Source organism: Uloborus diversus, chromosome 8, assembly GCF_026930045.1.
Source record: "Uloborus diversus isolate 005 chromosome 8, Udiv.v.3.1, whole genome shotgun sequence".
Taxonomy (NCBI): domain Eukaryota; kingdom Metazoa; phylum Arthropoda; class Arachnida; order Araneae; family Uloboridae; genus Uloborus; species Uloborus diversus.
In genome coordinates this window covers 34,351,430-34,377,933 of record NC_072738.1, presented here as the reverse complement: position 1 = coordinate 34,377,933, position 26,504 = coordinate 34,351,430, and the positions used below count along the sequence as shown (strand labels likewise).

At 37.1% G+C, this 26,504-nt stretch overlaps 43 non-coding genes across 43 annotated transcripts; all 43 read right to left on the bottom strand.

Annotated features, from left to right (window-relative positions):
• Window positions 1-322: 322 nt before the first annotated feature.
• On the bottom strand, window positions 323-395 carry Trnak-cuu (transfer RNA lysine (anticodon CUU)). Its single transcript has one exon. It is a non-coding gene; the product is annotated as a tRNA-Lys (tRNA).
• A 181-nt stretch (window positions 396-576) lies between these two features.
• On the bottom strand, window positions 577-649 carry Trnak-uuu (transfer RNA lysine (anticodon UUU)). The gene has a single exon. It is a non-coding gene; the product is annotated as a tRNA-Lys (tRNA).
• A 2,134-nt stretch (window positions 650-2,783) lies between these two features.
• Window positions 2,784-2,856, bottom strand: Trnat-cgu (transfer RNA threonine (anticodon CGU)). The gene has a single exon. It is a non-coding gene; the product is annotated as a tRNA-Thr (tRNA).
• A 919-nt stretch (window positions 2,857-3,775) lies between these two features.
• Trnak-cuu (transfer RNA lysine (anticodon CUU)) lies at window positions 3,776-3,848 on the bottom strand. Its single transcript has one exon. It is a non-coding gene; the product is annotated as a tRNA-Lys (tRNA).
• Window positions 3,849-4,022: 174 nt separating this feature from the next.
• Window positions 4,023-4,095, bottom strand: Trnak-cuu (transfer RNA lysine (anticodon CUU)). Its single transcript has one exon. It is a non-coding gene; the product is annotated as a tRNA-Lys (tRNA).
• A 173-nt stretch (window positions 4,096-4,268) lies between these two features.
• Window positions 4,269-4,341, bottom strand: Trnak-cuu (transfer RNA lysine (anticodon CUU)). The gene has a single exon. It is a non-coding gene; the product is annotated as a tRNA-Lys (tRNA).
• Window positions 4,342-4,517: 176 nt separating this feature from the next.
• Trnak-cuu (transfer RNA lysine (anticodon CUU)) lies at window positions 4,518-4,590 on the bottom strand. The gene has a single exon. It is a non-coding gene; the product is annotated as a tRNA-Lys (tRNA).
• Window positions 4,591-4,762: 172 nt separating this feature from the next.
• Trnak-cuu (transfer RNA lysine (anticodon CUU)) lies at window positions 4,763-4,835 on the bottom strand. The gene has a single exon. It is a non-coding gene; the product is annotated as a tRNA-Lys (tRNA).
• Window positions 4,836-5,490: 655 nt separating this feature from the next.
• Trnak-cuu (transfer RNA lysine (anticodon CUU)) lies at window positions 5,491-5,563 on the bottom strand. The gene has a single exon. It is a non-coding gene; the product is annotated as a tRNA-Lys (tRNA).
• A 668-nt stretch (window positions 5,564-6,231) lies between these two features.
• On the bottom strand, window positions 6,232-6,304 carry Trnak-cuu (transfer RNA lysine (anticodon CUU)). Its single transcript has one exon. It is a non-coding gene; the product is annotated as a tRNA-Lys (tRNA).
• Window positions 6,305-6,725: 421 nt separating this feature from the next.
• Window positions 6,726-6,798, bottom strand: Trnak-cuu (transfer RNA lysine (anticodon CUU)). Its single transcript has one exon. It is a non-coding gene; the product is annotated as a tRNA-Lys (tRNA).
• A 176-nt stretch (window positions 6,799-6,974) lies between these two features.
• Trnak-cuu (transfer RNA lysine (anticodon CUU)) lies at window positions 6,975-7,047 on the bottom strand. The gene has a single exon. It is a non-coding gene; the product is annotated as a tRNA-Lys (tRNA).
• A 173-nt stretch (window positions 7,048-7,220) lies between these two features.
• On the bottom strand, window positions 7,221-7,293 carry Trnak-cuu (transfer RNA lysine (anticodon CUU)). Its single transcript has one exon. It is a non-coding gene; the product is annotated as a tRNA-Lys (tRNA).
• A 178-nt stretch (window positions 7,294-7,471) lies between these two features.
• Window positions 7,472-7,544, bottom strand: Trnak-cuu (transfer RNA lysine (anticodon CUU)). The gene has a single exon. It is a non-coding gene; the product is annotated as a tRNA-Lys (tRNA).
• Window positions 7,545-7,966: 422 nt separating this feature from the next.
• Trnak-cuu (transfer RNA lysine (anticodon CUU)) lies at window positions 7,967-8,039 on the bottom strand. The gene has a single exon. It is a non-coding gene; the product is annotated as a tRNA-Lys (tRNA).
• A 5,212-nt stretch (window positions 8,040-13,251) lies between these two features.
• On the bottom strand, window positions 13,252-13,324 carry Trnak-cuu (transfer RNA lysine (anticodon CUU)). The gene has a single exon. It is a non-coding gene; the product is annotated as a tRNA-Lys (tRNA).
• Window positions 13,325-13,497: 173 nt separating this feature from the next.
• Window positions 13,498-13,570, bottom strand: Trnak-cuu (transfer RNA lysine (anticodon CUU)). Its single transcript has one exon. It is a non-coding gene; the product is annotated as a tRNA-Lys (tRNA).
• Window positions 13,571-13,746: 176 nt separating this feature from the next.
• Trnak-cuu (transfer RNA lysine (anticodon CUU)) lies at window positions 13,747-13,819 on the bottom strand. The gene has a single exon. It is a non-coding gene; the product is annotated as a tRNA-Lys (tRNA).
• A 173-nt stretch (window positions 13,820-13,992) lies between these two features.
• Trnak-cuu (transfer RNA lysine (anticodon CUU)) lies at window positions 13,993-14,065 on the bottom strand. Its single transcript has one exon. It is a non-coding gene; the product is annotated as a tRNA-Lys (tRNA).
• A 173-nt stretch (window positions 14,066-14,238) lies between these two features.
• Trnak-cuu (transfer RNA lysine (anticodon CUU)) lies at window positions 14,239-14,311 on the bottom strand. The gene has a single exon. It is a non-coding gene; the product is annotated as a tRNA-Lys (tRNA).
• A 173-nt stretch (window positions 14,312-14,484) lies between these two features.
• Trnak-cuu (transfer RNA lysine (anticodon CUU)) lies at window positions 14,485-14,557 on the bottom strand. Its single transcript has one exon. It is a non-coding gene; the product is annotated as a tRNA-Lys (tRNA).
• A 176-nt stretch (window positions 14,558-14,733) lies between these two features.
• Trnak-cuu (transfer RNA lysine (anticodon CUU)) lies at window positions 14,734-14,806 on the bottom strand. Its single transcript has one exon. It is a non-coding gene; the product is annotated as a tRNA-Lys (tRNA).
• A 173-nt stretch (window positions 14,807-14,979) lies between these two features.
• Trnak-cuu (transfer RNA lysine (anticodon CUU)) lies at window positions 14,980-15,052 on the bottom strand. Its single transcript has one exon. It is a non-coding gene; the product is annotated as a tRNA-Lys (tRNA).
• A 176-nt stretch (window positions 15,053-15,228) lies between these two features.
• Window positions 15,229-15,301, bottom strand: Trnak-cuu (transfer RNA lysine (anticodon CUU)). Its single transcript has one exon. It is a non-coding gene; the product is annotated as a tRNA-Lys (tRNA).
• A 173-nt stretch (window positions 15,302-15,474) lies between these two features.
• Trnak-cuu (transfer RNA lysine (anticodon CUU)) lies at window positions 15,475-15,547 on the bottom strand. The gene has a single exon. It is a non-coding gene; the product is annotated as a tRNA-Lys (tRNA).
• Window positions 15,548-15,724: 177 nt separating this feature from the next.
• On the bottom strand, window positions 15,725-15,797 carry Trnak-cuu (transfer RNA lysine (anticodon CUU)). Its single transcript has one exon. It is a non-coding gene; the product is annotated as a tRNA-Lys (tRNA).
• Window positions 15,798-15,970: 173 nt separating this feature from the next.
• On the bottom strand, window positions 15,971-16,043 carry Trnak-cuu (transfer RNA lysine (anticodon CUU)). The gene has a single exon. It is a non-coding gene; the product is annotated as a tRNA-Lys (tRNA).
• A 176-nt stretch (window positions 16,044-16,219) lies between these two features.
• Window positions 16,220-16,292, bottom strand: Trnak-cuu (transfer RNA lysine (anticodon CUU)). Its single transcript has one exon. It is a non-coding gene; the product is annotated as a tRNA-Lys (tRNA).
• A 176-nt stretch (window positions 16,293-16,468) lies between these two features.
• On the bottom strand, window positions 16,469-16,541 carry Trnak-cuu (transfer RNA lysine (anticodon CUU)). Its single transcript has one exon. It is a non-coding gene; the product is annotated as a tRNA-Lys (tRNA).
• A 421-nt stretch (window positions 16,542-16,962) lies between these two features.
• Window positions 16,963-17,035, bottom strand: Trnak-cuu (transfer RNA lysine (anticodon CUU)). The gene has a single exon. It is a non-coding gene; the product is annotated as a tRNA-Lys (tRNA).
• Window positions 17,036-17,208: 173 nt separating this feature from the next.
• Window positions 17,209-17,281, bottom strand: Trnak-cuu (transfer RNA lysine (anticodon CUU)). Its single transcript has one exon. It is a non-coding gene; the product is annotated as a tRNA-Lys (tRNA).
• Window positions 17,282-17,457: 176 nt separating this feature from the next.
• Window positions 17,458-17,530, bottom strand: Trnak-cuu (transfer RNA lysine (anticodon CUU)). The gene has a single exon. It is a non-coding gene; the product is annotated as a tRNA-Lys (tRNA).
• Window positions 17,531-17,703: 173 nt separating this feature from the next.
• Trnak-cuu (transfer RNA lysine (anticodon CUU)) lies at window positions 17,704-17,776 on the bottom strand. Its single transcript has one exon. It is a non-coding gene; the product is annotated as a tRNA-Lys (tRNA).
• A 177-nt stretch (window positions 17,777-17,953) lies between these two features.
• On the bottom strand, window positions 17,954-18,026 carry Trnak-cuu (transfer RNA lysine (anticodon CUU)). The gene has a single exon. It is a non-coding gene; the product is annotated as a tRNA-Lys (tRNA).
• A 419-nt stretch (window positions 18,027-18,445) lies between these two features.
• Trnak-uuu (transfer RNA lysine (anticodon UUU)) lies at window positions 18,446-18,518 on the bottom strand. Its single transcript has one exon. It is a non-coding gene; the product is annotated as a tRNA-Lys (tRNA).
• Window positions 18,519-18,694: 176 nt separating this feature from the next.
• Window positions 18,695-18,767, bottom strand: Trnak-cuu (transfer RNA lysine (anticodon CUU)). Its single transcript has one exon. It is a non-coding gene; the product is annotated as a tRNA-Lys (tRNA).
• Window positions 18,768-18,943: 176 nt separating this feature from the next.
• Window positions 18,944-19,016, bottom strand: Trnak-cuu (transfer RNA lysine (anticodon CUU)). Its single transcript has one exon. It is a non-coding gene; the product is annotated as a tRNA-Lys (tRNA).
• A 422-nt stretch (window positions 19,017-19,438) lies between these two features.
• Window positions 19,439-19,511, bottom strand: Trnak-cuu (transfer RNA lysine (anticodon CUU)). Its single transcript has one exon. It is a non-coding gene; the product is annotated as a tRNA-Lys (tRNA).
• A 173-nt stretch (window positions 19,512-19,684) lies between these two features.
• Window positions 19,685-19,757, bottom strand: Trnak-cuu (transfer RNA lysine (anticodon CUU)). The gene has a single exon. It is a non-coding gene; the product is annotated as a tRNA-Lys (tRNA).
• A 176-nt stretch (window positions 19,758-19,933) lies between these two features.
• Window positions 19,934-20,006, bottom strand: Trnak-cuu (transfer RNA lysine (anticodon CUU)). Its single transcript has one exon. It is a non-coding gene; the product is annotated as a tRNA-Lys (tRNA).
• A 173-nt stretch (window positions 20,007-20,179) lies between these two features.
• Window positions 20,180-20,252, bottom strand: Trnak-cuu (transfer RNA lysine (anticodon CUU)). The gene has a single exon. It is a non-coding gene; the product is annotated as a tRNA-Lys (tRNA).
• A 914-nt stretch (window positions 20,253-21,166) lies between these two features.
• On the bottom strand, window positions 21,167-21,239 carry Trnak-cuu (transfer RNA lysine (anticodon CUU)). Its single transcript has one exon. It is a non-coding gene; the product is annotated as a tRNA-Lys (tRNA).
• A 671-nt stretch (window positions 21,240-21,910) lies between these two features.
• On the bottom strand, window positions 21,911-21,983 carry Trnak-cuu (transfer RNA lysine (anticodon CUU)). The gene has a single exon. It is a non-coding gene; the product is annotated as a tRNA-Lys (tRNA).
• Between the last annotated feature and the right edge of the window lie 4,521 nt (window positions 21,984-26,504).

The following is a 26,504-nucleotide window of genomic DNA, read 5'->3' as shown; positions in this document are numbered from 1 at the left end:
TCCTTTTTTTGAAAAAAAATCTTACATGTTTAAAGAAGAAAAACATTTTGCGCTTTTGAATTAAAACATGCGTACGCCCAACGTGGGGCTCGACAGCACGACCCCGAGAATAAGAGTCTCGTGCTCTACCGACTGAGCTCGCCGGGAATGGTAAACGAGATGGATTTTTTAAATAAATTTGACAACACAGCTTTGTTAGGAAAAATGTTTCTTACTCATACAAATAATGCTTCTCACCGTTCAATATCCCTTTTCTGCTAGAAAATGTGACGGGTTTATAGAAGAAAACTATTTTTCGCGCTTTTGAATGACAATATTCTTCCGCCCAACGTGGGGCTCGAACCCACGACCCCGAGATTAAGAGTCTCGTGCTCTACCGACTGAGCTAGCCGGGCTTGGGAAACGAGATGCAATTTTTAAATAAATTTGACAACAAAGCTTTATTAAGAAATTCTTTTTCTTGCTGATACAAATAATGATTTTCGCCGTTCAATTGTACTTTTTCTGCTAAAAAATCTGATATGTTAATCAGATAATAAGGAAAACAGTTTGCCGTTTTGAATTAAAACATGCGTCCGCCCAACGTGGGGCTCGAACCCACGACCCCGGGAATAAAAGTCTCGTGCTTTACCGACTGATCTAGCCGGGCAGTTTCGTAAACAGAGCTTTATTGGGAAAACATTTTCTTACTGATACAAGCAATAATCCTCACCATGCAATATTTCCTTTTTTCCAAGAAATCTGACAAGTTTTTACAAGGACAACATTTTGCACTTTTTCTTTAAAAAATATTTCGCCCAAAGTTTGACTCTAACTCACGACTTCGAAATCAATTGTCTCGTGCTCTACCGACTGAGTTAGTCCGAATTGGTAAACGAGATGCAATTTTTAAAAATATTTGACAACAAAGCTTTACTAGGAATTTCTTTTTCTTGCTGATACAAATAATGATTCTCGTAGTTCAATATTTTTTTTTCTGCTAAGAAATCTGACATGTTTATAGAAGGAAAACATTTTGCACTTTTGAATTAAAAAAATGCGTCCGCCCAACATGACACTCTAACCCACGACCCCGAAATTAAGTGTCTCGCGCTCTACCCACTGAGCTCTCCCGGATTGGTAAACGAGATGGATTTTTTAAATAAATTTGACAACAAAGCTTTGTTAAGAAATATGTTTCTTACGCATACAAATAATGCTTCTCACCGTTCAACATCCCTTTTCTGCTAGGAAATGTGACGGTTGTATAGAAGGAAACTATGTGTCGCGCTTTTGAATGACAATATTCTTCCGCCCAACCTGGGGCTCGAACCCACGACCCCGAGATTAAGAGTCGCGTGCTCTACCGACTGAGCTAGCCGGGCTTAGTAAACGAGATGCAATTTTTAAAATAAATTTGACAACAAAGCTTTGTTAAGAAATTCTTTTTACAAATAATGATACAAATAATGATTTTCGCCGTTCAATTGTACTTTTTCTGCTAAAAAATCTAATATGTTAATAGAAGGAAAACAGTTTGCCGTTTTGAATTAAAACATGCGTTCGCCCAACGTGGGGCTCGAACCCACGACCCCGTGTTTAAGAGTCTCGTGCTCTACCGACTGAGCTAGCCGGGATTGGTAAACGAGATGGAATTTTTAAATAAATTTGACAACAAAGCTTTATTAAGAAATTCTTTTTCTTGCTGATACAAATAATGATTCTCGCCGTTCAATTGCTCCTTTTCTGCTAGGAAATATGACAGGTTTATAGAAGGAAAATATTTTTCGAGTCTCTGAAATAAAAAATGCGTCTGCCCAACATGGGGCTCGAACCCACGACCCGAAGATTAAGAGTCTCGTGCTCTACCGACTGATCTAGCAGCGCTTGCATAACCCTCTAGAATTTTTTATTAGTTTCGTAAACGCAGCTTAGATACAATTTTTTTTTTCTCACTGATTCAAAAAATGATTCTCACCCATCAATGTCACCCTATTTTGCTAAGAAAGCATACACATTTAGAAGAGGAAACCGTTTCGAATTTTAATTTAAAAATTGCTCCCGTCCAACGTGGGGCTTGAACCACGACCCCGAGATTAAGAGTCGCGTGCTCTACCGACTAAGCTAGCCGGGCTTGGTAAAAGCGATGCAATTTTTGAATAAATTTGATCACAAAGCTTCATTAAGAAAATTTTTTTCTTGCTCATACAAATAATGATTTTCGCCGTTCAATAGTACTTTTTCTCCAAAGAAATCTGATATGTTAATAGAAGAAAAATATTTTTCCCTTTTGAATTAAAATATGCGTTCGCCCAACGTGGGGCTCGATCCCACGACCCCGAGATAAAGAGTCTCGTGTTCTACCGACTGAGCTTGCCGGGCTTGCTTCACCTTCTAGAACTTTTAATTAGTTTCGAAAACGCAGGTTAGATAGAATTTTTTTTTTATCTCGGATTCAAAAAAATGATTCTCACCCATCAATGTCACCCTATTTTGCTAAGAAAGCATACACATTCAGAAGAGGAAACCGTTTCTCATTTTAATTTAAAAAACGCTCCCGCCCAACGAATTTATCGAACCCACGACTACGAGGTTATGAGTCTCGCGCTCTACCGACTGAGCTAGCCGGGCTTGGTAAACGAAAAGCAATTTTTAAATAAATTTGACAACAAAGCTTTATTAAGTAATTTTTTTTCGCTTATACAAATAATGATTTTCGCCGTTCAATTGTACTTTTTCTGCTAAGAAATCTGAAATTTTAATAGAAGAAAAACATTGTGCCCTTTTGAATTAAAAAATACGTTCGCCCAACGTGGGGCTCGAACCCACGACCCCGAGATTACGAGTTTCGTGCTCTACCGACTGAGCTAGTCGAGCTTGGTAAACGATATGCAATTTTTAAATAAATTTGATCACAAAGCTTTATTAGGAAAATTTTTTTCTTGCTGATACAAATAATGATTTTCGCCGTTTAATAGTACTTTTTCTGCTAAGAAATCTGATATCTTAATAGAAGAAAAATATTTTGCCCTTTTGAATTAAAACATGCGTTCGCCCAACGTGCTGCTCGAACCCACGACCTCGCGATTAAGAGTCTCGCGCTCTACCGACTTAGCTAACCGGGCTTGGTAAACGAGATGATAATTTTTAGATAAATTTACAACAAAGCTTCGTTAAGAAAAACTTTTTCTTGCTGATACAAGCAATGATTTTCGCCGTTCAATTGTACATTTACTTCAAAGAAAACTGACACGTTAATAGAAGGAAGACATTTTTCCCCTTTTGAATTAAAACATGCGTTCGCCCAACGTGGGTCTCGATCCCATGACCCCGAGATAAAGAGTCTCGTGCTCTACCGACTGAGCTAGCCGGGCTTGCTTCAACGTCTAGAACTTTTAATTAGTTTCGTAAACGCAGGTTAGATAGAATTTTTTCTTATCTCGGATTCAAAAAATGATTCTCACCCATCAATGTCACCCTATTTTGCTAAGAAAGCATACACATTTAGAAGAGGAAACCGTTTCGCATTTTAATTTAAAAAACGCTCCCGCCCAACGAATAGATCGAACCCAAGACCCCGAGATTAAGAGCCGCGTGCACTACCGACTGAGCAAGCCGGGCTTGGTAAACGAGATGCAATTTTTAAATAAATTTGACCGCAAAGCTTTATTAAGAGTTTTTTTTTCTTGCTGATACAAATAATGATTTTCGCCGTTCAGTTGTACTTTTACTGCTAAGAAATCTGATACGTTAATAGAGAGAAAACATTTTGACATTTTGAATTAAGAAATACGTTCGCCCAACGTGGGACTCGAACCCACGCCCCCGAGATTAAGAGTCTCGTGCTCTACCGACTGAGCTAGCCGGGCGTGCCTAACTATCTAGAATTTTTAATTAGTTTCGTAAAGGCAGGTTAGATAGAAATTTTTTTCTCATTGATTCAAAAAAATGATTCTCACCCATCAATGTCACCCTATTTTTCTAAGAAATAATACACATTTAGAAGAGGAAAACGTTTTGCATTTTCATTTAAAAAACGCTTCCGCCCAACGTGGGGCTCGAACCCACGACCCCGAGATTAAGAGTCTCGTGCTCTACCGACTGAGGTAGCCGGGCTTACTTAACTCTCTAGAATTTTTAATTAGTTTCGTAAACGCAAGTTAGATAGAATTATTTTTCTCACCGATTCAAAAAATGATTCTTACCCATCAACGTCACCCTATTTTGCTAAGAAAGCATACCCATTTTAAAGAGGAAACTGTTTCGCATTTAAATGTAAAAAACGCTCCCGCCCAACGTGGGGCTCGAACCCATGACCCCGAGATTAAGAGTCTCGTGCTCTACCGACTGAGCTAGCCAGGCTTGGTAAGTGAGATAATAATTTTTAAATAAATTTGACAACAAAGCTTTTTTAAGAAATTTTTTTTCTTGCTGATACAAATAATGATTTTCGGCGTTTAATTGTACTTTTTCTGCTAAAAAATCTGATATGTTAATAGAAGAAAAACATTTTGCCCTTTTGAATTAAAATATGCGTTCGCCCAACGTGGGGCTCGAACCCACGACCCCGAGATTAAGAGTCTCCTGCTCTACCGACTGAGCTAGCCGGGCTTGCTTATCTCTCTAGAATTTTTAATTAGTTTCGTAAACGCAAGTTAGATAGAATTATTTTTCTCACCGATTCAAAAAATGATTCTTACCCATCAATGTCACCCTATTTTGCTAAGAAAGCATACCCATTTTGAAGAGGAAACCGTTTCCCATTTAAATGTAAAAACGCTCCCGCCCAACGTGGGGCTCGAACCCACGACCCCGAGATTAAGAGTTTCGTGCTCTACCTACTGAGCTAGCCGGGCTTGGTAAGCGAGATAATAATTTTTAAATAAATTTGACAACAAAGCTTTATCAAAAAACTTTTTTCTTGCTGATACAAATAATGATTTTCGCTGTTTAATTGTACTTTTTCTGCTAAGAAATCTGATATGTTAATAGAAGGAAAACATTTTGCCCTTTTGAATTAAAATATGCGTTCGCCCAACGTATGGCTCGAACCCACGACCCCGACCTCGTGCTCCATCGACTGAGCTAGCCGGGCTTGATGAGCGAGATAATAAATTTTAAATAAATTTGACAGCAAAGCTTTATTAAGGAAATTTTTTTCTTGTTGATACAAATAATGATTTTCGCTGTTTAATTGTACTTTCTCTGCTAAGAAATCTGATATGTTAATAGAAGGAAAACATTTTGCCCTTTTGAATTACAATATGCGTTCGTGCAACGTGGGGCTCGAACCCACGACCCCGCGATTAAGAGTCTCGTGCTCTACCGACAGAGCTAGCCGGGCTTGCTTAACTCTCTAGAATTTTTAATTACTTTCGTAAACGCAAGTTAGATATTATTCTCACCGATTCAAAAAATGATTCTTACCCATCAATGTCACCCTATTTTGCTAAGAAAGCATACCCATTTTGAAGAGGAAGCCGTTTCCCATTTAAATGTAAAAAACGCTCCCGCCCAACGTGGGGCTCAAACCCACGACCCCGAGATTAAGAGTCTCGTGCTCTACCGCCTGAGCTAGCCGGGCTTGCTTAGCACTCTAGAATTTTTAATTACTTTCGTAAACGCAAGTTAGATAGAATTATTTTTCTCACCAATTCAAAAAATGATTCTTACCCATCAATGTCACCCTATTTTGCTAAGAAGGCATACCCATTTTGAAGAGGAAGCCGTTTCGCATTTAAATGTAAAAAAACGCTTCCGCCCAACGTGGGGCTTGAACACACGACCCCGAGATTAAGAGTCTCGTGCTGTACCGCCTGAGCTAGCCAGGCTTAGGAAGTGAAATAATAATTTTTAAATAAATTTGACAACAAAGCTTTATTAAGAAAATTTTTTTCTTGCTGATACAAATAATGATTTTCGCTGTTTAATTGTACTTTTTCTGCTAAGAAATCTGATATGTTAATAGAAGGAAAACATTTTGCCCTTTTGAATTAAAATATGCGTTCGCTCAACGTGGGGCTCGAACCCACGACCCCGCGATCAAGAGTCTCATGCTCTACCGACTGAGCTAGCCGGGCTTGCTTAATTCTTAGAATTTTTAATTACTTTCGTAAACGCAAGTTAGATAAAATTATTATTCTCACCGATTCAAAAAATGATTCTTACCCATCAACGTCACCCTATTTTGCTAAGAAAGCATACCCATTTTAAAGAGGAAACTGTTTCGCATTTAAATGTAAAAAACGCTCCCGCCCAACGTGGGGCTCGAACCCACGACCCCGAGATTAAGAGTCTCGTGCTCTACCGACTGAGCTAGCCAGGCTTGGTAAGTGAGATAATAATTTTTAAATAAATTTGACAACAAAGCTTTATTAAGAAAATTTTTTTCTTGCTGATACAAATAATGATTTTCGCTGTTTAATTGTACTTTTTCTGCTAAGAAATCTGATATGTTAATAGAAGGAAAACATTTTGCCCTTTTGAATTAAAATATGCGTTCGCTCAACGTGGGGTTCGAACCCACGACCCCGCGATTAAGAGTCTCATGCTCTACCGACTGAGCTAGCCGGGCTGGCTTAATAATTAGAATTTTTAATTACTTTCGTAAACGCAAGTTAGATAAAATTATTATTCTCACCGATTCAAAAAATGATTCTTACCCATCAACGTCACCCTATTTTGCTAAGAAAGCATACCCATTTTAAAGAGGAAACTGTTTCGCATTTAAATGTAAAAAACGCTCCCGCCCAACGTGGGGCTCGAACCCACGACCCCGAGATTAAGAGTCTCGTGCTCTACCGACTGAGCTAGCCAGGCTTGGTAAGTGAGATAATAATTTTTAAATAAATTTGACAACAAAGCTTTATTAAGAAATTTTTTTTCTTGCTGATACAAATAATGATTTTCGGCGTTTAATTGTACTTTTTCTACTAAAAAATCTGATATGTAAATAGAAGAAAAACATTTTGCTATTTTGAATAAAAATATGCGTTCGCCCAACGTGGGGCTCGAACCCACGACCCCGAGATTAAGAGTCTCCTGCTCTACCGACTGAGCTAGCCGGGCTTGCTTATCTCTCTAGAATTTTTAATTAGTTTCGGAAACGCAAGTTAGATAGAATAATTTTTCTCACCGATTCAAAAAATGATTCTTACCCATCAATGTCACCCTATTTTGCTTAGAAAGCATACCCATTTTGAAGAGGAAAGCGTTTCCCATTTAAATGTAAAAAACGCCCCCGCCCAACGTGGGGCTCGAACCCACGACCCCGAGATTAAGAGTCTCGTGCTCTACCGACTGAGTTAGCCGGGCTTGGCACGCGAAATAATAATTTTTAAATAAATTTGACAACAAAGCTTTATTAAGAAAATTTTTTTTTCTTGCTGATACAAATAATGATTTTCGCTGTTTAATTGTACTTTCTCTGCTAATAAATCTGATATGTTAATAGAAGGAAAACATTTTGCCCTTTTGAATTAAAATACGCGTTCGCCCAACGTGGGGCTCGAACCCACGACCCCGAGATTAAGAGTCTCGTGCTCTACCGACTGAGCTAGCCGGGCTTGCTTAGCACTCTAGATATTTTAATTACTTTCGTAAACGCAAGTTAGATAAAATTATTTTTCTCACCGATTCAAAAAATGATTCTTACCCATCAAAGTCACCCTATTTTGTTAAGAAAGCATACCCATTTTGAAGAGGAAGCCATTTCGCATTAAAATGTAAAAAAACGCTCCCGCCCAACGTGGGGCTCGAACCCACGACCCCGAGATTAAGAGTCTCCTGCTCTACCGACTGAGTCAGCCGCGCTTGCAAGCGAAATAATAATTTTTAAATAAATTTGACAACAAAGATGTATTAAGAAAATTTTTTTCTTGCTGATACAAATAATGATTTTCGCTGTTTAATTGTACTTTTTCTGCTAAGAAATCTGATATGTTAATAGAAGGAAAACAGTTTGCCCTTTTGAATTAAAATATGCGTTCGCCCAACGTGGGGCTCGAACCCACGACCCCGAGATTAAGAGTCTCGTGCTCTACCGACTGAGCTAGCCGGGCTTGCTTAAATCTCTAGAATTTTTAATTACTTTCGTAAATGCAAGTTAGATAGAGTTATTTTTCTCACCGATTCAAAAAATGATTCTTACCCATCAATGTCACCCTATTTTGCTAAGAAAGCATACCCATTTTTAAGAGGAAAGCGTTTCGCATTTAAATGTAAAAAACGCTGACGCCCAACGGGGGGCTGGAACCCAAAACCCCGATATTACGAGTCTCGTGCTCTACCGACTGAGCTAGCCGGGCTTGCTTAGCTCTCTAGAATTTTTAATTACTTTCGTAAACGCAAGTTAGATAGAATTATTTTTCTCTCCGATTCAAAAAATGATTCTTACCCATCAATGTCACCCTATTTTGCTAAGAAAGCATACCCATTTTGAAGAGGAAACCGTTTCCCATTTAAATATAAAAAACGCTTCCGCCCAATGTGGGGCTCGAACCAACGACCCCGAGAGGAAGAGTCTCGTGCTCTACCGACTGAGCTAGCCTCGCTTGGTAAGCGAGATAATAATTTTTAAATAAATTTGACAACAAAGCTTTATTAAGAAAATTTTTTTCTTGCTGATACAAATAATGATTTTCGCTGTTTAACTCTTTAAGACCGGGAAGGGGGGAATTTTTTACTACAGTTAGGTCGTGACTTTTTCAACCAAGCTATTTTGGAAATGGAATCGTCCACTCTGAGACCCCCTTCGGCAGCATCTCGTCAGTTCTTGTGTGCACTAATTACAGGAGGCGTGGTAAGCTGTCACCTTAATCGCTGTCGCGCTTCAGGCGTGCAGCCTTTTTTGCTATTTCCCTAGGCTAGTGTTTATCGCGTATGTTGGTTCAGCTGTCTGCGATCTATAGACACGTGGGATGTTTTAAAATTAGGAATAAAACATCTGAATTGCAAAAAAAAAAAAAATATTCAAAAATCAAAAGCAACTTCGGAATGAAGAATTTCAAAGGGAAAAAATAGAACAAGTCGCGTGAATGAAAAAGAATGAATATAAAAGTTTCTTCATTTCCCCCTTCCTCCTGAAATGCGGGCATCTTCACAAGTTATGAGCTATCAATCCTTGTAGTTGTATCGCCATTGGGAATTGTACATCACTGTCACTTGTCCCATCAGTTGAAAATACTTCGGTCGGAAGAACGGATCTTTGAGGTTGTCTCACAGCGTGACTTTCCATCAGTTCCTAACCATATTGCTAATATTGCTAATAAGTTCGTTTTTTTTTTTTTGGATATCATGTTCAGCCTACAGTGCAAAATGCCTAACCTTTCTAGCAACTTTTTTTTTTTTTTTTTTGGAAACATTTCCCCGATTTCGATTGATTAAAAAAGTTTGAGCACAGCCAATAACTTTTATTTTTCTGCAGAATAATAAATTATAAAACATATAGTTCTTTTTAATACATGTTTTCCTTTTTTATAAAGTTATTGAAAAAGGCTATAATAAAATTATAAAACATTCTTTTTTAGAAATATAAATATTTTTTAGATTTTTAAGAGACATATTTTAGAATTACAGAAAATCAGAAAAAATATATGTAACAGGGGCATGGCGAGAGAAGGTTTGCCGGGTTGATTCCCAAATCCCTTAACTTTCGCATATTGATTGTAGATCTTAATATATGTTATACACATATATTAGCCGCCTTCAACGCGTAGATGATATTAATCATAAATAAGAACATTACAGTTCAAGCAAAAGCTTAAGATTTATTATGCAATAATTTAAATTTTCCAATTTCAATCAAATCCATTTGCATAAACTGATGAGAATAATTACTGAAAGAATGTTTTTGAAAATATTTTCAAACATTTGGAAGAAATTGCACCCCTATCTCCTCTTTTCCATTTCTGAGTATACTACGGACAAGTAATAAAAACTATCCCAGTCAGGAGAAAAAAAAGGAAAGTTAAAAGAAAATAATAAAGAGATAATTTTTCAAGAGTAATAATGAAAAAAAAAATCTTTTCCTCAAAAAACGGAGGTTAAGAGAATGGTTAGTGGGGAAGCCACGAAATCTTATTTATTTCCCCCCTTTTTTTCTTTTTTAAAATAAAACTAGTCTATGTAATTGGATTTTGACATTACTTATTAAATGACAGATAAAAATGGAGTTTGGCGTCAAAATTTGGGATGAATGGCCACCGTAGACTAACTCTTCCAGGGCCGGATTTAGTGGAGGGCAGGCGGGGCTACTGCGCCGGGGCCTCCACAATAAATTTTTTACAAAATATCCTAGCTTTCACGGGTCGAAAATATCGGATATGTACATATATATCAAAATATTCGATATACAGTAGAAGACCATTATAACGCACACCTTGGGACCAGAGCTTTTGCGTTATACAGGTTTTTGCGTTATATAGGTCATTTCACAAATTTTGAAACTAAAGTTCAGAATATGTCTCTATATTAGCACTTCAGAATGAGTTTTATCTGCAATGAGTATTAAAGCACCAACATTACAATTAGTTATTCACAAATAAATAGGTTTCACAATCAAACGAAAGTGCATTATCCTGCACTTCTGCTGGCTTCTTGGGTTTGCATAACAGCTGCATTTGCAAGAGCCATCTGGTATTTTCTGTTTACTGTAAGGGGGGTACTAATTTCCATTTAAAAGCTTTGGATTAAGATGGAAAGATGAAAAACTGTTTCAAAATAACAATTTTTATGTTTGCTTAACAAAACAGAGGTTTTTTTAAACTTCAAACTCTATTGTTTACTTCTGGAAAGTTGTACGGTTTATAGAGAATTGCGTTATATAGGTCGGCGTTATAATGGTCTTCTACTGTATATCAAAGTATCGGATATTTTCGAAAATATGATGATCTTTTCGAACCCTGATTAGGGGCCTCCACTCCTTCGTTTGCCCCGGGGCCACTACACTTCCAAATCCGGCCATGAACTCTTCCAATTATAATCTTTATTCCAATGAAATAACATAAGAAAAATTCAGTTATTTTTTTTTTTTTTTTTGAGTTTTTTGGTTTTATTCCCGCAAAATAAATTAATACGCAAAATCAATCCGAGTAGAAATAATTTTTCAGTCGATTGTTAATTTTTAACTCTGAAAAGTGAGAGGGTAAGGCCCCTTTACTTTTGAAAGTAAGGTAAAATTGCCCCCCCCCCCTCCAACCCACAAGTTGCCGTGGTTATCGTATATAACTAGCTAATCGAATATGATAAAGATGAGAACATACAACTTTTTAACATAGAAATGCAAGATAGATAAATCTGTACTGAACGAAAGTTTTCTTGTTTTGATGCAACTCTGAAATCGCTTAATTATTATTGGCAACAATTTCATATTGGGGGAAGGAGGTGACATTTGTTTTCTCTTAAAAATCAATTAATTCTAAATTAGTGCTAAAAGTGTAAATGCAACAGATGTAGAAGCACAGATTTAGATTTTCTTTATATTTATCAGTAAGTAAAATGCTGTATGACATGATTTAAAAAAAATATTCCCTACAATTTATTCTGATGATGTTTTCCTGAATAATGCCATTTATACAGAAGTAAATATGTACTTTAATTTGTTTGAAGAATTTAACAATTAATTTATATTTTCAAGGAAACAAAGTTGTGGGATGTGCTACTGAAAGCAAGAGATAATGTCTTTATAAATTGATTAAATGAATTTAAGAAAGAATTAAATCCGATTTTTTGGTGTTCGTTACACTACAATCGTTAAAGGAATATTACAATGTGACTTAGCGCCATTAGAAATTTCTGTTTATCCCACTTCAGAGACAACTGTTTTTGAAGATTTAAGCAGATTGTCATTTTTCACCTTTTTTTTTTTTTTTTTTGTAAATCATGATTCTGAATTTACATGTTGACAAACTGACTGAATTTCCCAAATTAATGAATAACATGTTGTTCAGAAGAAAACTAGAAAATGCTATTTTGTGATTAAATTTTTATAAGTGCAAATATAGATTATATTGCTAGCAAGTATTACTTTACTCAAAATTTTGAACTCTAAAGGTAAAGTGGATAATACGGTAGTTTGTAAATTGTATAATATCGTAACAAAATTGTTTTCTTTTGACCATTTTGAGAGAACTAGTATCTAAGGCATTTTCTTTAGTCACACGTGCGACCTGAATACTGGAGTTGGTTGACCCATGCATACATTTTTACATGTTATGTGTGTTTTAAGTCCTTCTGGAATTATGACCTCCTATCTCACATTTGGGGGGCGCTACTGTTTGGGTAACAGTTGTGTGGTGGGGTGCAGTATATTTTCACGAGCAAGTTAAAGCTCTGGGCAGATTTGTTTTGTTTAGATGCCTTCCAAGCTCTGATTTGCTGAGTACTACTTTTAAGTTTCTAAAACTGGAAAGAAATAATTACGTTTGGGTTGAAAATAAAAATAATGAAAATAGAAAAGGTTAATAGATGGCGAAATATTGCAAGTAGTAATTGCTCACCCGTGTTTCGAGGTTCCTTGTAACCCTGAAGCATGTATATGCAGTTATTTGCAAAGTTTGTGCTTTAATGTTGTACGAATTATCATAAAAATTATACAAAACATTAATTTATAAATCCTAGAATAGAATTTATTTTTAAAAAAGTGGTACAAAAAAGTGAGGATTAGAAGTGGAGGAAATTGAAACGAAATCGTACAACGCATTCATCTTTTCTCATTTTTTGAGGAAGCCAAGCGACATCAAGTCATTAGCAGCTCCCCATTCATGCAGTTGTTGCTATCACTTGCTAAATAGCTATCGACTAGAAGAAAGGGTCTTCTTCGGGAAGGTCTCGCAGTAGGGTGTCTTCTTCTACCCACCACCCCTGAATTCGCAGAACTCGGCCGGATATGGGCGGACTCGGATCTAAGCTACAAAGCCGTATACGGCCGGCCTCGGTCTTAAGGAGTTAATTATACTTTCTCTGCTAAGAAATCTGATATGTTAATAGAAGGAAAACATTTTGCCCTTTTGAATTAAAATATGCGTTCGCTAAACGTGGGGCTCGAACCCACGACCCCGAGTTTAAGAGTCTCGTGCAGTACCGACTGAGCTAGCCGGGCTTGCTTAACTCTCTAGAATTTTTAATTAGTTTCGTAAACGCAAGTTAGATAGAATTATTTTTCTCACCGATTCAAAAAATGATTCTTACCCATCAATGTCACCCTATTTTGCTAAGAAATAATACCCATTTTGAAGAGGAAGCCGTTTCGCATTTAAATGTAAAAAACGCTTCCACCCAACGTGGGGCTCGAACCCACGACCCCGAGATTAAGAGTCTCGTGCTCTAGCGACTGAGCTAGCCGGGCTCGCTTAACTCTCTAGAATTTTTAATTAGTTTCGTAAACGCAAGTTAGATAGAATTATTTTTCTCACCGATTCAAAAAATGATTCTTACCCATCAATGTCACCCTATTTTGCTAAGAAATCATACCCATTTTGAAGAGGAAACAGTTTCCCATTTAAATGTAAAAAACGCTCCCGCCCAACGTGGGGCTCGAACCCACAACCCCGAGATTAAGAGTCTCGTGCTCTACCGACTGAGCTAGCCGGGCTTGGCAAGCGAAATAATAATTTTTAAATAAATTTGACAACAAAGCTTTATTAAGAAACTTTTTTTCTTTCTGATACAAATAATGATTTTCGCTGTTTAATTGTACTTTTTCTGTTAAAAAATCTGATTTGTTAATAGAAGGAAAACATTTTGCCCTTTTGAATTAAAATATGCGTTCGCCCAACGTGGGGCTCGAACCCACGACCCCGAGATTAAGAGTCTCGTGCTCTACCGACTGAGCTAGCCGGGCTTGGCAAGCGAAATAATAATTTTTAAATAAATTTGACAACAAAGCTTTATTAAGAAAATTTTTTTCTTGCTGATACAAATGATTTTCGCTGTTTAATTGTACTTTTTCTGCTAAGAAATCTGATATGTTAATAGAAGGAAAGCATTTTGCCCTTTTGAATTAAGATATGCGTTCGCCCAACGTGGGGCTCGAACCCACGACCCCGAAATTAAGAGTCTCGTGCTCTACCGACTGAGCTGGCCGGGCTTGCTTAACTCTCTAGAATTTTTAATTAGTTTCGTAAACGCAGGTTAGATAAAATTATTTTTCTCACCGATTCAAAAAATGATTCATACCCATCAATGTCACCCTATTTTGCTAAGAAAGCATACCCATTTTGAAGAGGAAACCGTTTCCCATTTAAATGTAAAAAACGCTCCCGCCCAACGTGGGGCTCGAACCCACGACCCCGAAATTAAGAGTCTCGTGCTCTACCGACTGAGCTAGCCGGGCTTGCTTAGCTCTCTAGAATTTTTAATTAGTTTCGTAAACGCAAGTTAGATAAAATTATTTTTCTCACCGATTCAAAAAATGATTCATACCCATCAATGTCACCCTATTTTGCTAAGAAAGCATACCCATTTTGAAGAGGAAACCGTTTCCCATTTAAATGTAAAAAACGCTCCCGCCCAACGTGGGGCTCGAACCCACGACCACGAGAGTAAGAGTCTCGTGCTCTACCGACTGAGCTAGCCGGGCTTGGCAAGCGAAATAATAATTTTTAAATAAATTTGACAACAAAGCTTTATTAAGAAAATATTTTTCTTGCTGATACAAATAATGGTTTTCGCTGTTTAATTGTACTTTCTCTGCTAAGAAATCTGATATGTTAATAGAAGGAAAACATTTTGCCCTTTTGAACTACAATATGCGTTCGCCCAACGTGGGGCTCGAACCCACGACCCCGAGATTAAGAGTCTCGTGCTCTACCGACTGAGCTAGCCAGGCTTGCTTAACTCTCTAGAATTTTTAATTACTTTCGTAAACGCAAGTTAGATAAAATTATTATTCTCACCGATTCAAAAAATGATTCTTACCCATCAACGTCACCCTATTTTGCTAAGAAAGCATACCCATTTTAAAGAGGAAACTGTTTCGCATTTAAATGTAAAAAACGCTCCCGCCCAACGTGGGGCTCGAACCCACGACCCCGAGATTAAGAGTCTCGTGCTCTACCGACTGAGCTAGCCAGGCTTGGTAAGTGAGATAATAATTTTTAAATAAATTTGAAAACAAAGCTTTATTAAGAAATTTTTTTTCTTGCTGATACAAATAATGATTTTCGGCGTTTAATTATACTTTTTCTACTAAAAAATCTGATATGTTAATAGAAGAAAAACATTTTGCTATTTTGAATTAAAATATGCGTTCGCCCAACGTGGGGCTCAAACCCACGACCCCGAGATTAAGAGTCTCCTGCTCTACCGACTGAGCTAGCCGGGCTTGCTTATCTCTCTAGAATTTTTAATTAGTTTCGGAAACGCAAGTTAGATAGAATAATTTTTCTCACCGATTCAAAAAATGATTCTTACCCATCAATGTCACCCTATTTTGCTTAGAAAGCATACCCATTTTGAAGAGGAAAGCGTTTCCCATTTAAATGTAAAAAACGCTCCCGCCCAACGTGGGGCTCGAACCCACGACCCCGAGATTAAGAGTCTCGTGCTCTACCGACTGAGTTAGCCGGGCTTGGCACGCGAAATAATAATTTTTAAATAAATTTGACAACAAAGCTTTATTAAGAAATTTTTTTTTCTTGCTGATACAAATAATGATTTTCGCTGTTTAATTGTACTTTCTCTGCTAATAAATCTGATATGTTAATAGAAGGAAAACATTTTGCCCTTTTGAATTAAAATATGCGTTCGCCCAACGTGGGGCTCGAACCCACGACCCCGAGATTAAGAGTCTCGTGCTCTACCGACTGAGCTAGCCGGGCTTGCTTAACTCTCTAGAATTTTTAATTAGTTTCGTAAACGCAAGTTAGATAGAATTATTTTTCTCACCGATTCAAAAAATGATTCTTACCCATCAATGTCACCCTATTTTGCTAAGAAATCATACCCATTTTGAAGAGGAAACCGTTTCCCATTTAAATGTAAAAAACGCTCCCGCCCAACGTGGGGCTCGAACCCACAACCCCGAGATTAAGAGTCTCGTGCTCTACCGACTGAGCTAGCCGGGCTTGGCAAGCGAAATAATAATTTTTAAATAAATTTGACAACAAAGCTTTATTAAGAAACTTTTTTTATTGCTGATACAAATAATGATTTTCGCTGTTTAATTGTACTTTTTCTGTTAAGAAATCTGATTTGTTAATAGAAGGAAAACATTTTGCCCTTTTGAATTAAAATATGCGTTCGCCCAACGTGGGGCTCGAACCCACGACCCCGAGATTAAGAGTCTCGTGCTCTACCGACTGAGCTAGCCGGGCTTGGCAAGCGAAATAATAATTTTTAAATAAATTTGACAACAAAGCTTTATTAAGAAAATTTTTTTCTTGCTGATACAAATAATGATTTTCGCTGTTTAATTGTACTTTTTCTGCTAAGAAATCTGATATGTTAATAGAAGGAAAGCATTTTGCCCTTTTGAATTAAAATATGCGTTCGCCCAACGTGGGGCTCGAACCCACGACCCCGAAATTAAGAGTCTCGTGCTCTACCGACTGAGCTGGCCGGGCTTGCTTAACTCTCTAGAATTTTTAATTAGTTTCGTAAACGCAGGTTGATAAAATTATTTTTCTCACCGATTCAAAAAATGATTCATACCCATTATTGTCACCCTATTTTGCTAAGAAAGCATACCCATTTTGAAGAGGAAACCGTTTCGCATTTAAATGTAAAAAACGCTCCCGCCCAACGTGGGGCAGGAACCCACGACCCCGAGATTAAGAGTCTTGTGCTCTACCGACTGATCTAGCCGGCCTTGGTAAGCGAGGTAATAATTTTTAAATAAATTTGACAACAAATCTTTATTAAGAAAATTTTTTTCTTGCTGATACAAATAATGATTTTCGCTTTTTAATTGTACTTTCTCTGCTAATAAATCTGATATGTTAATAGAAGGAAAACATTTTGCCCTTTTGAATTAAAATATGCGTTCGCCCAACTTGGGGCTCGAACCCACGACCCCGAGATTAAGAGTCTCGAGCTCTACCGACTGAGCTAGCCGGGCTTGCTTAACTCTCTAGAATTTTTAATTAGTTTCGTAAACGCAAGTTAGATAAAATTATTTTTCTCACCGATTCAAAAAATTATTCATACCCATCAATGTCACCCTATTTTGCTAAGAAAGCATACCCATTTTGAAGAGGAAACCGTTTCCCATTTAAATGTAAAAAACGCTCCCGCCCAACGTGGGGCTCGAACCCACGACCACGAGAGTAAGAGTCTCGTGCTCTACCGACTGAGCTAGCCGGGCTTGGCAAGCGAAATAATAATTTTTAAATAAATTTGACAACAAAGCTTTATTAAGAAAATATTTTTCTTGCTGATACAAATAATGGTTTTCGCTGTTTAATTGTACTTTCTCTGCTAAGAAATCTGATATGTTAATAGAAGAAAAACATTTTGCTATTTTGAATTAAAATATGCGTTCGCCCAACGTGGGGCTCGAACCCACGACCCCGAGATTAAGAGTCTCCTGCTCTACCGACTGAGCTAGCCGGGCTTGCTTATCTCTCTAGAATTTTTAATTAGTTTCGGAAACGCAAGTTAGATAGAATAATTTTTCTCACCGATTCAAAAAATGATTCTTACCCATCAATGTCACCCTATTTTGCTTAGAAAGCATACCCATTTTGAAGAGGAAAGCGTTTCCCATTTAAATGTAAAAAACGCTCCCGCCCAACGTGGGGCTCGAACCCACGACCCCGAGATTAAGAGTCTCGTGCTCTACCGACTGAGTTAGCCGGGCTTGGCACGCGAAATAATAATTTTTAAAGTAATTTGACAACAAAGCTTTATTAAGAAATTTTTTTTTCTTGCTGATACAAATAATGATTTTCGCTGTTTAATTGTACTTTCTCTGCTAATAAATCTGATATGTTAATAGAAGGAAAACATTTTGCCCTTTTGAATTAAAATATGCGTTCGCCCAACGTGGGGCTCGAACCCACGACCCCGAGATTAAGAGTCTCGTGCTCTACCGACTGAGCTAGCCGGGCTTGCTTAGCACTCTAGAATTTTAATTACTTTCGTAAACGCAAGTTAGATAGAATTATTTTTCTCACCAATTCAAAAAATGATTCTTACCCATCAATGTCACCCTATTTTGCTAAGAAAGCATACCCATTTTGAAGAGGAAGCCGTTTCGCATTTAAATGTAAAAAAACGCTTCCGCCCAACGTGTGGCTCGAACCCACGACCCCGAGATTAAGAGTCTCGTGCTCTAGCGACTGAGCTAGCCGGGCTCGCTTAACTCTCTAGAATTTTTAATTAGTTTCGTAAACGCAAGTTAGATAGAATTATTTTTCTCACCGATTCAAAAAATGATTCTTACCCATCAATGTCACCCTATTTTGCTAAGAAATCATACCCATTTTGAAGAGGAAACCGTTTCCCATTTAAATGTAAAAAACGCTCCCGCCCAACGTGGGGCTCGAACCCACAACCCCGAGATTAAAAGTCTCGTGCTCTACCGACTGAGCTAGCCGGGCTTGGCAAGCGAAATAATAATTTTTAAATAAATTTGACAACAAAGCTTTATTAAGAAACTTTTTTTATTGCTGATACAAATAATGATTTTCGCTGTTTAATTGTACTTTTTCTGTTAAGAAATCTGATTTGTTAATAGAAGGAAAACATTTTGCCCTTTTGAATTAAAATATGCGTTCGCCCAACGTGGGGCTCGAACCCACGACCCCGAGATTAAGAGTCTCGTGCTCTACCGACTGAGCTAGCCGGGCTTGGCAAGCGAAATAATAATTTTTAAATAAATTTGACAACAAAGCTTTATTAAGAAAATTTTTTTCTTGCTGATACAAATAATGATTTTCGCTGTTTAATTGTACTTTTTCTGCTAAGAAATCTGATATGTTAATAGAAGGAAAGCATTTTGCCCTTTTGAATTAAAATATGCGTTCGCCCAACGTGGGGCTCGAACCCACGACCCCGAAATTAAGAGTCTCGTGCTCTACCGACTGAGCTGGCCGGGCTTGCTTAACTCTCTAGAATTTTTAATTAGTTTCGTAAACGCAGGTTAGATAAAATTATTTTTCTCACCGATTCAAAAAATGATTCATACCCATTATTGTCACCCTATTTTGCTAAGAAAGCATACCCATTTTGAAGAGGAAACCGTTTCGCATTTAAATGTAAAAAACGCTCCCGCCCAACGTGGGGCTGGAACCCACGACCCCGAGATTAAGAGTCTTGTGCTCTACCGACTGATCTAGCCGGCCTTGGTAAGCGAGGTAATAATTTTTAAATAAATTTGACAACAAATCTTTATTAAGAAAATTTTTTTCTTGCTGATACAAATAATGATTTTCGCTTTTTAATTGTACTTTCTCTGCTAATAAATCTGATATGTTAATAGAAGGAAAACATTTTGCCCTTTTGAATTAAAATATGCGTTCGCCCAACTTGGGGCTCGAACCCACGACCCCGAGATTAAGAGTCTCGAGCTCTACCGACTGAGCTAGCCGGGCTTGCTTAACTCTCTAGAATTTTTAATTAGTTTCGTAAACGCAAGTTAGATAAAATTATTTTTCTCACCGATTCAAAAAATTATTCATACCCATCAATGTCACCCTATTTTGCTAAGAAAGCATACCCATTTTGAAGAGGAAACCGTTTCCCATTTAAATGTAAAAAACGCTCCCGCCCAACGTGGGGCTCGAACCCACGACCACGAGAGTAAGAGTCTCGTGCTCTACCGACTGAGCTAGCCGGGCTTGGCAAGCGAAATAATAATTTTTAAATAAATTTGACAACAAAGCTTTATTAAGAAAATATTTTTCTTGCTGATACAAATAATGGTTTTCGCTGTTTAATTGTACTTTCTCTGCTAAGAAATCTGATATGTTAATAGAAGGAAAACATTTTGCCCTTTTGAATTAAAATATGCGTTCGCCCAACTTGGGGCTCGAACCCACGACCCCGAGATTAAGAGTCTCGAGCTCTACCGACTGAGCTAGCCGGGCTTGCTAAACTCTCTAGAATTTTTAATTAGTTTCGTAAACGCAAGTTAGATAAAATTATTTTTCTCACCGATTCAAAAAAATATTCATACCCATCAATGTCACCCTATTTTGCTAAGAAAGTATACCCATTTTGAAGAGGAAACCGTTTCCCATTTAAATGTAAAAAACGCTCCCGCCCAACGTGGGGCTCGAACCCACGACCCCGAGATTAAGAGTCTCGTGCTCTACCGACTGAGCTAGCCGGGCTTGCTTAACTCTCTAGAATTTTTAATTAGTTTCGTAAACGCAAATTAGATAAAATTATTTTTCTCACCGATTCAAAAAATGATTCATACCCATCAATGTCACCCTATTTTGCTAAGAAAGCATACCCATTTTGAAGAGGAAACCGTTTCCCATTTAAATGTAAAAAACGCTCCCTCCCAACGTGGGGGTCGAACCCACGACCCCGAGATTAAGAGTCTCGTGCTCTAGCGACAGAGCTAGCCGGGGTTGCTTAACTCTCTAGAATTTTTAATTAGTTTCGTAAGCGCATGTTAGATAGAATTATTTTTCTCACCGATTCAAAAAATGATTCTTACCCATCAATGTCACCCTATTTTGCTAAGAAAGCATACCCATTTTGAAGAGGAAACCGTTTCGCATTTAAATGTAAAAAACGCTCCCGCCCAAAGTGGGCCTGGAACCCACGACCCCGAGATTAAGAGTCTTGTGCTCTACCGACTGAGCTAGCTGGCCTTGGTAAGCGAGATAATAATTTTTAAATAAATTTGACAACAATGCTTTATTAAGAAATTTTTTTCCTTGCTGATACAAATAATGATTTTCGCTGTTTAATTGTACTTTCTCTGCTAATAAATCTGATATGTTAATTGAAGGAAAACATTTTGCCCTTTTGAATTAAAATATGCGTTCGCCCAACTTGGGGCTCGAACCCACGAGCCCGAGATTAAGAGTCTCGTGCTCTACCGACTGAGCTAGCCGGGCTTGCTTAACTCTCTAGAATTTTTAATTAGTTTCGTAAACGCAAGTTAGATAAAATTATTTTTCTCACCGATTCAAAAAATAATTCATACCCATCAATGTCACCCTATTTTGCTAAGCAAGCATACCCATTTTGAAGAGGAAACCGTTTCCCATTTAAATGTAAAAAACGCTCCCGCCCAACGTGGGGCTCGAACCCCCGACCCCGAGATTAAGAGTCTCGTGCTCTACCGACTGAGCTAGCCGGGCTTGGCAAGCGAAATAATAATTTTTAAATAAATTTGACAACAAAGCTTTATTAAGAAAATTTTTTTCTTGCTGATACAAATAATGATTTTCGCTGTTTAATTGTACTTTTTCTGCTAAGAAATCTGATATGTTAATAGAAGGAAAACATTTTGCCCTTTTGAATTAAAATATGCGCTCGTCCAACGTGGGGCTCGAACCCACGACCCCGAAATTAAGAGTCTCGTGCTCTACCGACTGAGCTGGCCGGGCTTGCTTAACTCTGTAGAATTTTTAATTAGTTTCGTAAACGCAGGTTAGATAAAATTATTTTTCTCACCGATTCAAAAAATGATTCATACCCATCAATGTCACCCTATTTTGCTAAGAAAGCATACCCATTTTGAAGAGGAAACCGTTTCGCATTTAAATGTAAAAAACGCTCCCGCCCAACGTGGGGCTGGAACCCACGACCCCGAGATTAAGAGTCTTGTGCTCTACCGACTGAGCTAGCCGGCCTTGGTAAGCGAGATAATAATTTTTAAATAAATTTGACAACAAATCTTTATTAAGAAAATTTTTTTCTTGCTGATACAAATAATGATTTTCGCTGTTTAATTGTACTTTCTCTGCTAATAAATCTGATATGTTAATAGAAGGAAAACATTTTGCCCTTTTGAATTAAAATATGCGTTCGCCCAACTTGGGGCTCGAACCCACGACCCCGAGATTAAGAGTCTCGAGCTCTACCGACTGAGCTAGCCGGGCTGCGAATTTAGAAACACAACCGCGTACGCAGGTCGCACAGATGGCGCTACGATCGATTGGCGAGGAGAAACTTTCGGGAAGGGATTCATCGCCAACCTTCGAGCCACAAGCGAAGTCGCGATTGCCGCTTAAATTCTTAATTTTTCCCTAATTATTTCTATTTTACTAATGACTTCATTTGTGAATGTTTGCTGCAGGATAAAAGTGGACTTATATTGCCTAATAATACCAAACTGAATTATATAGATAGGCATGAATTAGCTAAAATTGCTTCAAGTCCCAAATGTCCAGCCCCTAATTTTTTTTCTTCGCTTAACTGAACTCTCTGAGATGGAACTTGAAAATGTCATATTAGACAATGAAGTCAATGAAATCAGTGACACTTTTGACCATCAAGATATCAAAAATGAAATGCAGGCTCCCTCTACTAGTTCTCAAATTATTAATGCCTCAGCTGAAGATAAGCAGTTATTTGTTGACGAATTAAAAAGACTAGTGTCATATGAAAATATTGACAAAATAAAATTAACAAAGTTGACTATGTAAAAAATGTCAAAACGGGCACATAATTGAATCAAAAATGAAATTTAATAAGTAAAATTTTCCCACCCAGACGGAAAGGTAGAAAAATAAAACTTAAACCGACATCTATTTCAAGAAGAAGTGGAATGCCCAAAGGGTCAAACAGAATCCCCGCAGGGAGACCCTTTAAGTGCAAAGCACAATATAAAGCGAAAAGAAATCGTAAATTAACTCAAAATATAAATTTTAATAGAGCTAATGCAAAAAGCCATAGCATTTTGTATTATTATTATTTTTTTTAAATAAAAGCATGTAGTAATGCAATTATTTATTTATCGTTTTTTAGCCTAATTTCCCAGTAAAAGTCAGAAAAAGAAGAAAAAAGCATGAAAAAAGGCTTAATGCATCTTAAAAATGTCGCGAAAAAAAAAATCAAAAATAAAGAAAATAATTAAATAAATACCGAAAAATTAAAAATTGGAAAGTAGGGTATTGAGATGGGGAAAAATGTCTGTCGGTCTGTCTGTCTGCCCCCCCCCCCCCTAATAACTTTTGAATGAATAGTCCGATTCGAACAAACTTTTTTTTGTTCGAAAGATCTCGGCGAGGACACCTTAGTCCTATATTTCACTTTTTGATTTGAACTATTTTTTGTTCAATTTTGAACAGTTCAAAAAAACTTAACATTAGCGCCTACGGGGAAACTGAAAGTCAATGCAGATTCCGTACTTGAAAGCGGATTTATTTCAAACAAATTTTGTTGGAAATAGCTATTGACGCCAAACTCCAGACTTCGACTCTGAGAATTTAGAGGCACCTGACTCCGACTCCGACTCCTGTGCCCGACAATTAATCGGACGCCGACTCCCCGACTTCGACTCTGACTTCGTAGCTTTGCCAAAAATTTATACACGGAGGACAAATGACTGACTCCGACTCTTGGATATTCGTCTCCGACTCCGACTCCGCAGCTATGGTTTTTACTGTGAAATAATTATTGTTGATCTGACTTGTTTTTATTTTTACGCTAAAGTTTTGATTTAGGAATTCAGTTTTCGGCGAATAAACTCAAAGTCATTTATGTTTCTACATAACGATATGCGCAGACGATTTTTTTTTTTTTTTGACAATGAAAAGTATTTCTTTAAGTTGACATTTTATTGTTTTTATTTATTTTGGTAAGTGCATTAATTCATTTAAAAAATTATTTTTGGCAACAGGGGAAAAAGAAACGATTTTTTTTTGATATGATGTAATTATTTTAATAAGCTTATTAATTTTAATTATTATTTTTTCGTTTTGAAAGCTGTTAAAGAATTTTTTTTAAGGGAAAAAAGTGTATTAGCTGCTTTGTTTAAAAGGTGCTGCTTTTTTTTTTAGATTTTTTTAGATGTGTGAGGAATACTTTATTCCTAGAAATTAGCAAAAATATGTTTGAAACAATTTGCGATTTTAGCTATTTTTGAGAATATTGATCAGGTACTAGAAAGTAGTATGGGTATACGGAAAAGTAGGCTCGTATAGTTCTACACGGAACTTCTTGTAATAATTTTGCAAAACACTAGCTTGTGCACCGAAAAGAACATTTTTCAAACATTTTTTTTCCCTTTTAGAATTACAGATCATATTAAAAACAAAAATACACATGTGTCATGACTTAAAACGTAAACAAATATATTAGATACGAAAGGCAAGCAAGGTAAGAAAAACTTTCTAAACCATAATTAACATGTACTAAAAGCACTTTTTAATAATCATGGAAAATATGTGCAGCATTTAAATCTTTTATGCGCAGTTATTACACGGATTTCAATTAAAAATTCAATGGAATTATAAAATTAGCCTACAAATTAAACAACACATTTCTCCCTCTAATTAAATAATCACTTCATTTTTAATACATTCTAAGACAGTTATTTTTCCTTCCGCTCTTAGAACCATTTTGTATGAGATAAAAGGAATATTGTTTTAAGTGTAAATTCTACTTGCAGTAGGTTTCTAATTGATATCTGTTATTTGAGAGTAGAGAAGTTAAGAAAAGAACTATTTCATTTCAGATGCACAGAAGGAAAGAATGGGATCCTAATATCATAGGATGGAAGGAACAACTTGCTAATTTTGCTCGAGGTTAACTGCTAATGATATTTGTGTGTGTGTATACCCTCGACTATGATTTCCAAAGACAATGAACACAAAATTAATTTGGTGACCTGTTCTGCTTATGCTAAAATAATAAAATGTTTTGATATTTATGTATTGATGCGAACAAATCAAATTTAGGGTTATAATACCTATACCTCTGAGCCAGACTAGCGTTAGTCCATTTTCGCTACTTTTCAGGAGAGAGCGAAAACGTTTGTCTGAGAACGTCTTGTCGAAAACGTCTGAGGCATAGAAAGGATGGGACTTGCGCTCTTTTAACGCAGCTAAATACTTGTGAAGGAATATCTTTCATAGAATAAGGATCTCATATTTTGACACGGAATGATATTCTACATTCAATGCAGTAATAAAGTGAAGATTGCAAATTTTTGGACTCATGTTAGTCTGGCTCTGAGGTGTAAAGTTACGATACAAGATATACGACATACAAGGTGATCAAAGAATATGGAAAAGTTTTGAAAAGGGTCAGAAGTGCATATATAACAGCATCACAGTCCAGATATGCCATATGAAAGAGGTAGCGGGCGACATTGTATAGGACAGTTAAAACACGAAGGCTTTTTGTTGCTGTGGATTCATAGAGCATGCTGTTGTATAAACAACTCATTACTGTTCAATAGAATGCAATCTGCATCAGCATAAACAACATGTTCTGCATTTCTTTAGCAGTATTATAGCACTAGGTGCTTTGTAAAATCTCGATGCAGACAGCTTCTCGGTATATTTCTTCGACTACCCAGCAAAGCACCCTCTACAACTTTCAGCCTGTCCCAGCCCACCACAGAAAAATATAAGGGAGGGGTACATCCCCACTGGTAAATTTTTAATATTGAAGTTTAAAAAAGGCCTTTTTAGGCAATCTTCGATGCTAACCGAAGGGAGATTACCAAGATGTGTAGTAAAGGATACGTAATGAAATCAATCAACCCTCCCTTGAAACATTTGTCCTTGCAACATGCTTTTTATTGTGCAGCGTTCTCAGTGCTCGCGCTCGTTTCAAGCGCCCCCTTTTTCACTTTACACTTCATTCAAAACTTCGAGATAAAAGAATATTCGAGTAATAAGTTTCGAGTAATCGAGACTATATGATATTCTTACAGCTCATTTCTAACCTTGGTGACGATTTTCATTTTATTTACTGTCACTATGTTTGGTCATTGTCTTATCAAAGTTACTCACAGTCAAGTCTCGATAACTCGCAGAGTTATAACTCAAATATACCAGGGGTGCCTACCTAGGGCGGGGGATGGGGGGTGGTTCATGACGCAGAGTGCGACATTAAAATTTTTAGGGGTTGGGGGCTGTTTTGAGGGGTCTTTCCGATATTTAGGGGGAGTGCGCCCTTGCTCTAGGGGGTGGGAACCCCTGAATATACCTTCACCTCAAACTTTTCACTGGGCCCCAAACTCTTGAGAATACTGTAGGAACCTCTTATAACTTGAGCTACCAATAACTCAAAGCTTTCTACCGGTCCCTTGAGACTTTGAGTTATCGAGATTTGACTTTACTTAAAAAATACACACACAAAAAAACAGTAAAAGAAGAAAGCAGTTAAAAATACAACTTAGGGTTTTAATTCAATCATTTGAGGCTGTTGCTGAAATGTATACGATATACATAACCAGTTGAGTACCTTTAAATACTAATGAACTATGTCTACAAACTAGATTAATATTTTCTTTTTTTCTGCTGTCACCTCAATTATACCTTAATTGCTGAAAATTCTACTTTCAGCTGAATCTTTAAACGAATAAAATCACTACTTTTGATAAACCATGAAAGAATCAGTAATTAAATTAATGAAATATCTGCAAATAATTATTTATTGCATACATG